This window comes from Carettochelys insculpta, chromosome 7 (assembly GCF_033958435.1).
Source record: "Carettochelys insculpta isolate YL-2023 chromosome 7, ASM3395843v1, whole genome shotgun sequence".
NCBI classification, from domain to species: domain Eukaryota; kingdom Metazoa; phylum Chordata; order Testudines; family Carettochelyidae; genus Carettochelys; species Carettochelys insculpta.
The window spans coordinates 47,110,839-47,120,036 of record NC_134143.1 but is presented as its reverse complement, the minus strand read 5'-3'; the positions used below and the strand labels follow the sequence as shown (position 1 = coordinate 47,120,036).

At 48.5% G+C, this 9,198-nt stretch overlaps 1 long non-coding RNA gene across 1 annotated transcript; it reads left to right on the top strand.

Annotated features, from left to right (window-relative positions):
• The first annotated feature begins 2,471 nt into the window (after positions 1 to 2,471).
• LOC142015629 (uncharacterized) lies at positions 2,472 to 4,488 on the top strand. Its single transcript, XR_012646207.1, has 3 exons — positions 2,472 to 2,644; positions 2,735 to 2,997; positions 4,300 to 4,488. It is a non-coding gene; the product is annotated as an uncharacterized LOC142015629 (long non-coding RNA).
• The last annotated feature ends 4,710 nt before the right edge of the window (positions 4,489 to 9,198 follow it).

The following is a 9,198-nucleotide window of genomic DNA, read 5'->3' as shown; positions in this document are numbered from 1 at the left end:
ACATCTCACTAATGCACCCCTTGTCTAAATACCTCAAGTAGCCATTGTGTGGATCACTGAGGCATAGGACGCTTGCACTCTATACCCAATTTAAAGTCTGGGGATTGACACATGACCTGTCCCTAGGCTAAGTCCCATCCAGGATTCAACAAATACAAACTACAGCTAACCACTGCTAACTAAGAACTACCAAGAGAACTAAATACACTTAACAGACTCTGTTTGCAGAACATGGAAACTGGCCAAAGCACAGCAGTTCTGTTGCACCAGCACTAGCAGCAAGAAGGAACTGAAGTTTGGGGAAGCACATCGTCCTCTGTGTGCTGGGTCCATTTCTGGACAATTGGTGAGTGATTGTAGGGTGACCCAAGGGTCTGATCTGGAGGAGGAAGCAATGCTAGAGTAGTAGGATGGGAAGCTTGCCTAGAACCTGCACACACATTATCCCATTTTAGCCAGAACTGTTGTCCTCCAGCCCCCTATAAGGAATAAATTCCAATATATTAGGAAAAATAAAGCATCCTGCTCTGGATACCATTACTTTCACTTTCCAGTACATTCCATCAAAGGGCTTAAGATTTATCATGTTCAAAATGTACTACTATACTGACTTATACTAAAAAAATTAAAGAAATCCATCTTTTCTTTGTGTTTTTCTGTACTGGGATGCAACTGAGAGCTTTCGTTAAGTGTTGACTCTTGGAACTAGGCTGCGCATATTTATACCTTGTAAGGGGTTGCAAAAGCACTGGAGGAAACTCAATGAGGTAGGTCTCTTCCTCCCCAGGCTCTCCTGCAAGTTCACATCTTAGCAGGCCTGATAGACAGGCTAAGTAGGCTAAACAGGGTTCTGTTTATTTGTTGGTTCTCTAGTAGTTTAATCTATCCATCAATAGTACCTCACAATTGATTTTTTTCTGTTTCATTCCATGAACTTAATGCTAAATAAACCTGAAGTTAGCCCTTATTTTTCTGCCCAGAATCAAACTACTTTCCCAAGTGGAAATGTTGGGTAAGAATGGAATGAGTGTGATTGGAGAAGGGAATAAGAATAAAAGACAATTCCTGATGACATCTACACCTTTTTAGCCTTATTTAGGCCAGGGTCCAGGAAAACAGACTTTTGCACAAGAATACATATTGGTCCCCTCTGCTTTTTCACACCTGGGCTAATTCTACACTGGTGCTTTACTGTGCTGCAACTTTTTAGCTCGAGATGTGAAAAAACATACACGAGTGTGCCAGTATGTTCCTGTAAAGCACCAGGTTAGCTGCTCCTCTCATGGAGGTGGTTTACCTAGAGTGCAGGAAGATCTCTCTCCCAGCACTCCTGCCAGGGCCATTCTTTCAAGCATTGCTTCAGCTGTGCTTTAATTTTGGGAGTGTAGACAAAGCCCTGGTTAGGATAATTAGCCTATACAAATACCAGCCACATCTGATGGTTCGTGAGATGCTGATTTTCAGTGAAGTATTTTTGTTTCGGGGGCCAGTGAGCACAAAAAGGAATAACTCTGTTTTGTCCTATTAACTAAAAACTGAAAGGCTTTAGGTTAAATTTGTTTAATGTTTATACACAGATTTTGAAGAGCTAACATAGTGCAAATATGCCGGGCAACCATCTGAAGAGCTGTCACTTCTAGCGGGTTATCTTTTTCTTACAGAAACCTTAAACCAACAGATGCCGGTTTGCTCTATGTAGAACTTGTGCTTAAACCTCATGTTGTGTCAGAGCTACTGATATAGGTAGTTCTTCTGCCATGAATGCATGGGACCTGGCTAGATGACCTTCAGAGGACCGTCTCCACTCCTCTAGTTAGTCTGTGATTATAATTGAGGAAGAACTAATGAATACACAGGAAATGTATTTTTGAGGCTGCTGGTTAACAGACAGGCACATGCACACACATGGTCTTATAGCTCCAAAGTTAACCAAAAGCCCCCTGATGGTAGGCAGAGTCCCCATCAGGACCCAGGGTCTTCTCAAGTGCCTGTGTCAGAAGTACGCAAATGATCCCCCCGTAGATTTCACTCACATTTCTTCAATTTGTTGAATTCAGATTACACTCAGATATAGAGACAAAAGCTTATCTATTTGGATGTACTGAGTTATCACTGAATCCAACGTGACAATGTTTGCTAAATGTTTAAACTCCATTATGGCGGTACTGGTCACTAATCACTAACTTGTAGTGGAGAACATTCCTTCTCTTTTCTAACAAGGATCAAAAATGTCCTCTGGTCCACCAGGACTCAAGAGCATCTCTTTGTCCCTTTTGAGCATTGAGAATGAATTATGACATCATTCATGACTTTGCCACCACTAAAGCTGGGGAAAAAACTGTTTTGAAAAATTGAGTTTAGTCAGAGTAGAATGTGTTACTTTTACATAACTGTATAAACAAACATTTGACTCTTTTTTGTTTTGAATGTTTAATTCATACTTTGATATTTCCCTCCCATTAGCCCTAGGCTCCTCAAAACCTTAATCTGGCCCTGAGGGGAAGAGGACTCTCTCCTTGTCCTTCCCTGTCTCTGCAGGCTGGCTCTGCACTTAAGCTTTTAGATCTCTCCAGGCAGTGTGTAACCAGAACAGAGTTGGGCGAGGACTCCATTCCTCACAGGCTGCACCCTCACTGAGAGGGAGGTGAGTGGAAAAAAACCCTTCTTTCATTAATCCTTTTTTAATGGGTAAAGCCCAGAGAGAGATCTTGGCTGTCTTCTACTGTATTTACAGATGTGCTAGAATTCTGGGGGAGCAGACACACACCCTTGCAGAGTCCTGGGACCATCACACAAACTATTCCTCAGTCAAGGTCTTTGTACCATACTGGTTCTTGGCTGAATGGGCCCTGAGACTGGGATGACCAGTATGCCATCTCCCTCACCAGTGAAAGATCTAAGTGACAACTTCGGCAAGGAACTGCCTTTCAAACGACTCTATAGAAAATAAGATCAATGTAGCCATTCAAACCAAAAATTTGTCCTGTACTTCATCAGGTAGGTGGCCAGCAAGCAGGCTTGTCAACTAAGTCTGTGATCTTTGCTTGGAATGAGAAGTCTCTGGATTCTTCTTGGGTTGGATCCTCGCTCTGACTTGTGATGGTCTATGGCTCCTAACTTTGTTTACTGTAACTTACTGAAATGTAAGTAACCTTTTTGGTTTTTATTTTTTAATTCCCAGAACGTAATGAGTTTTGCACACATAATATGTACATTAGCTGTCCACTAGTTACATTTATGTATTTTTAGGCGGTGTCTACACTGCGGGGATTTGTTGAAACAAGTGTTTGTTGGAAGATTATCTGCCGATAAAACTTCTGCCAACAGATCACATCCATCCACACCCAGAGTTGATGGCTTTTTTGATCTGCTCTGTTGACAGAGTGGCCAGACTGCTCAGCCACTCTGCCAAAATGGTCACCCAGAGCCACGTCAGCCAGGGTTGCGTAGGCAGCAATTCCTTCCTGGAACTGCAGCAAGATGAGTCCTTAAAGCCTCCCCCCCGAGCTCCAGATGCCCATTCCCTGCCCATACTGAGGCATGCCTGCCGCCACGAGAGATGACACAGCTGCTACAGCAGGGCTTCAATGCTTGCTGAGGGACATAGCACTTTCCAGCCAGCCATGGTGCCAGAGCAGCCCCCAGGCTTGCACTGGACCCACACACAGGTGCTTCAGCACTTGCTGCACCTCCTGATGGATGTCCTCTTGCTCTGGGAGGCGAGCCTGACGCCACCTTTCAGGAACTTGCCACTGCTGCTGCATGGTCCCACCTGCCCCCTCCCCTGGGTGCACAGGCAAATCTGGAGGCATCACACCAGTTGTGACTGGTGGAGCTGGCTGGTTACTGGACAGTGGAACAACCAGCAGCGTCTCCAGTGCTTCTGCATGTGGAAGGCCACTTTTCTGGAGCTCTGTGCATGGTTTGCCCCTGCCCTCCAGAGACGGGACACTCAGCTGTGGCCCGTCATCCCTGTGGAAGCTTGTCACACCCAGCAGCTGCTACTCTATAGGGAAATCCACCATCGGGGCCCTCCTCATGGAGGTTAAGGCACTCTCAGGCTGGAATCCCTGCATGGAGGTGGTGGGGTGGGATGGGAAGCAGGGTTGGGGGTAAGATGGATGTGGTTGGTATGCGGGGGAAGTCCCAGGGAACTGTGCCATCCCACCCTTGCAGCCCTTCAGCTTCATGGGGGGTCTCCAAGAGAGCTAGGGGGAGGGACAGGGGATTCTGCCCCCGGGACCCAGGAATTCTCTCCCTCAGTCCCTGATGTGTGTGTTTGGTTTCCTCACTTTGCAGGTCATGTTGGCCATCAACATCATCCTGCTGTGGAGGGTCATCTGTCTGGCAGACATGGATGCAGTTGTGGCTGGATTCACCCCCCCGGTGTTCCCCATCTGTTTGGGGCTATCAATGGGACCCACATCCAAATCTGTGTCCCAGACCACAGCACAGCCAAGTACATCAACCACAACGGATATTTCTCCATTGTGCTGCAGGCCTTGGTTGACAACTGTGGACACTTCATAGATGTTTGTTGGGTAGTCAGGACTGGCATGCGAAGTGCAGGTGCTCTGCAGCTCCAGCCTCTGCTGGAGGATGGAGGTGGGCATCTTTGTCCCCCACCAGGACCCAGCAGTCAGAGATGTGCATATGCCACTGTGCATTGTGGGGGATGCAGCCTACCCCACCTTGCCCTGGCTTATGAAGCCCTGGCATCTGGACCCAAGCCAGGAACTCTTTAATGCATGACTCAGCTGGGCTTAGATGAAGGCTGAGTTTGCTTACTTAGCTGACTGGATGTTGGGGAGAACAGCGTCCCTCAAGTTGTGGCTGCATGTTGTACCCTCCACAACATAGTGGAGGGGTAAGTGGAGACCTTTCTCCTGGGGTGAAGGATAGGCACCAGCCACAGCTACGAGCAACTGGGTGCAGCTCCAGTCCACCAAGCCCATCAGGAGGAGCTGCGAATCTGCAAGGTCCCGAGGGAGAGCTTCTCCCACAGTCCCCAATAACCTGCCCCAGGCACCCCCAGTGGGGGCCTCAGGCCCACAGCCCTACCCCACCCAATAAATAGACACAAATATCTGGTTTGCTGAAAAAGATAAACATGTGAAAAGGAAATCTTGTAATAATCATGTATAAAGTGCATAACCAGTGAACTATACACAGTGAGGGGGAGGGGGGCTTGGGACGGTGATGGGGCTCAGTCCATGAAGGGGGTTGGGGACTGCAAACAAGGGGGGAGTGCTGAGAGGTGTCAGCCTTGGAATCCCGTCCCCCGGCAGATTTGGGGGCCCTGTAGGGGCTGGGTTGGGGGTAGAAGCAGGGGGAGTTAGGGAAGCATTGGGGTTGTGGTGGGTTATGGGTGGGCAGGTGGAGTTGGGGAGCAGAAAGGTGGCCATGGCCCTCAGCCATTGCATGAAGTCTAGTATGCCCTGTTTAATGACTGGCAGTGGCGGCATCAAAGCGGGACATGAGTTGGTCCCAGGCCCGTGACTGCCACTCCCTGTGCTCCTGCACCCACCGCTCCATTAGCCCTGTTGCTCTCCAGAGGCTGGTGTTATGGTCCCTCTAGAGGTCCTTCTGCATCCAGCGACAGCCCCTCTGCCTGCAGGCCCACCATGGTGGTGGTGCAGCGCTGGCTTGCCTGGCAGGAAGGTGGGGTTGGCCCTGCCCTTGGATGGTGCAGGTTCAGCTGTAAGGAAGTCCAGGAGGGGGACAGTGAGTCATGCATGCAACACAGCCCCTAGGGCCCTCCCCACCATGAGCAGCAACCAATACACCCAGAGCCAAGGGACAGGGATGTCCTTGGAGCAGAGCCATGTGTGGCCTGCACAGCAGGCCCCCCCCCACCCCCAGTGGTTGGCAGGCCAGGGGAGTGTTCAGCCACAGAGGGGTCCTTGCATGGATGGTAGATGAGCTGGGAACAACCTGTCCCTCCCTGGGGCCCCCAAACACCCCTGTGGCTTGCAGCACTGTCTGTGGGAGTGGGCGCTGACTCTTGCCTGCAGGCACGCTCGCATACCAGAAGCCGCACTCCTCAGTGTGTTTGGGCTCAGGCTGTTGCCCTTGTGGCTAGCCCGCTTCCAGCTGGGGCAGGTGCTGGCTGGGCCCATCAAGCCTCCCATGAGGTTGGCAGCAGGCTGGTGCCCCTGCCCAGGGGCTGCCTGGTGGAACATGCTACCTTGCACTTGGTTCTACGTGCGAGGACCGCAGCACAACATCCTGCCTGTGCTGACTGGGTGCCTGCACCTGCCTCCCACACCCTGGGGTGTGAGAGATAAGGGGTACGTACCAGAGAGACACTTGCCCAGCACTGGCAAAGCTCGAGAGGTGCCCTGGCTGGGGGGGGGGCTGACTCCAGGAGGATGACCAGGCTGCCACTCTCTTCCAATGCCATGTCCAGCTCTGGCTCCAGCATGGGTTGTGGCTCAGAGGCCTCCTCCTCCTCCCGGTGGTGGTCCAGTTGTGGTGGGGGCCCTCCAGCACCATGCCCACACCATAGCTCGGGAGTGGTGTGTCCCCCACACCCCACCCCCAGGATGTGATGCAGCTTGTTGTAATTGGGGATGAGTGGGTCCTTCCCTGGAGCACTGGGAAGTGTCCTGGGCCCAGGTGTAGCCCTGGCAAAAGCTCTTTTTACCTACACTGGGACCTGCTCCAGGGTGTGAGTGGGGTGGCCCCATTCTGAAAGTGCAGCAGCCATCTAGGTGTATGCCAGGGCATTCCAGTGCTTGTCCTTGGGTTGAGGAGGGTCTCCTCCTTACCTCACAGGTCCAGGAGTACCTGGACCTTCAGGCCTGGTCCATGAGGGGGCCTGCCACTTTGTGCGGTGGGGTGGATCCTGGGACCCTTTCAGCTGGTTCCATGAGGGCCCCGGGGGGTCCTGGGGTGCCTGGCTTGATTATAGAGAGTGACTGTGAGGGTATGGGTGGAGGAGTGCAGATGGTGCCTCTGCTGCCTGCTGGGTGGTTTACATGCTGCCCTGCGTTTTTTTTAAGGATGGCCAGAGGCAGAAACCATAGAGAGCTGCTTGCTGTGAACAGGGCATCTCTCAGGGAACATCCTGGAGGACTTTTCTGCCAACAGAAGGTCCCCACTGGAACATCCAGACTGGCTTTCTGTCAACAGATCTCTGCTGAGAGAGGTGTTCTTCCTTGTGGGGAATGACAGTTCAGGTGGGTATCACTTTTTCTCCTGTGTTGTCTTGTGACTATCAACTTAACCTTCTTTTTCCATTAATACAACATATTTCAGGTGCAGTATGAATGACCTCACTATAATTTCTGATCTTCTTCCAAATAAGGGTTTTTTTCTAGCAGAAATTGTGTGACTGGCAGAGATTTCAGAAGCTCTGAGTGCTTTTTGTGCAGCTGGCAAACATAACTTTCTGACTATAAATTTAGAGTCTGCAGTGAGACTGAAATCTTGGTCCTACAACAACATGTTTACAAGTTTGCTCAATGAGGATCCTGGAACGGGGAAACTGAAGTAGTAGCATCTCTTATTTGTTACTCTGTTTGTCTCCACTACTGTTTCGATTGATGGAGCAAGGCTTGATCCAGAAAGGATCAATTTATCCACTCTAGTATAGACACACCAAATGGACAATGGATTGCTCTCCTGTTGATTCAGCTATTCCACCCCAATGAGAAGCACAAGAGGAGTCAATAGGAAAGTGTCTCCTTTGGATGCACTGCAGCAAAGACACGGCAGTAAGTAAATCTAAGTATGATGACTTTAGCTACTCTATTCATGTAACTGGAGTTGTGCACCTTAGATTGATCTTTCCCCTTTAGTATGGATCTGTTCTTACAGTAATGAGTAATTTAAGGATCTCCAGTGCTCTCAAGCACTTTATTATTGTGTTTACTCCTTGCCAAAAAATTGTTGGATTGGCAGCCAGGTCTCCTGGATTAGTTCCAAATAAAGATCTATCTAACTTCGTGCAGGTTTTTCCCTCTTGATTTATCATAGCTAGGTATGTTTGAACCTTTGTGGTGATGCTTGATTGTAATGGACCCACTGGTCTTGGCAAAGATAGAATAAAACCTTCCTTTAATATTAATTGGAGATGGAAATTTATTTGTACCCTACTCTTCTGTTGGCACAAGATTGTTGCCAGAGTATACTTTTGTGCTTTGCTCAACATACTTTGAAAAGCTACAGGCAATGGCATTTCTACTACTTTTCTTCAATAATTATATTTTGTATTGTACTAGATCTCAGCAAAGTTAGGCCCAATTCTGCAAAATGCTCCTGTAGCTGGACTCTCATTGAGGTAAATGGGGCTCTGAGCTGGTGCAGAAAGAAGGTCTAAGTGCCCAATCCAGAAAGGCATTGAGAACCTGCCACTCACATGGAAGTCACCCTATTTTTTGCCAGAAGCAATGATAGACCATGAACCATGCTGGAGTTCAAATTTTTGCCAGAGTTACATTATCCAAACACAGCACTGACATGGTGTGTCAATTTTATCTGAGAAAGGGAATCTGAAAGCTAAATGATGCTTTTGAATCACTTATTCTTTCTGGAAGCATCAGAATGGCCTGAATGTACTATCCTGTTTCGGGATTGAACACTACCCTTCAAAGTGACTTGAAGAGATATGGATATACGTTATGTTTTGTTTTGTGTTTTTGTTTTTTTTTTTATTTAGGGCTTGTCTACACACAAACTAGAACCAAAATGGCAATTGGTTTTAATTCATGCCATCAGTTGTTTCAGTTCAGTTTGCATATAAAGGAACCTTTTCAATCACAAGTGATGTCAAGTCTTTCCACCTCTGCCTTGCTGGAGCTTTTGTGGGAAGCTAGTGGCAATGATCTAGACTAGCTAAATCAGCAACCCTCGGCACATGTGCCCAGAGGGGCACGCAAGCCAATTTTTCATCAGCATACAAGGTGGGAGCTCAGCCTCACTCCTCTTCCCTCAAGCAGCTGCCTGAGGATGAACAAAAGACCAGCTAATGCTACCAACTACCACCTAAACAGTAAAGCTCTGCATTCTAATTTATTTATGAAGCTGTTAGACTTTAAAAAGTATCATCAGCTCTTGGACTGTACATAGAAGTTGAAAGGTCAAATTTTGGTATTCTGCCTTGGAAAGGTTGCTTGAGCCCTGCTCTAGACTGAAAGCAAGCTCGGCCTTTCGTTGAAGGGGAAGAGGTCTTAGACCACTGACCACATGACTTTC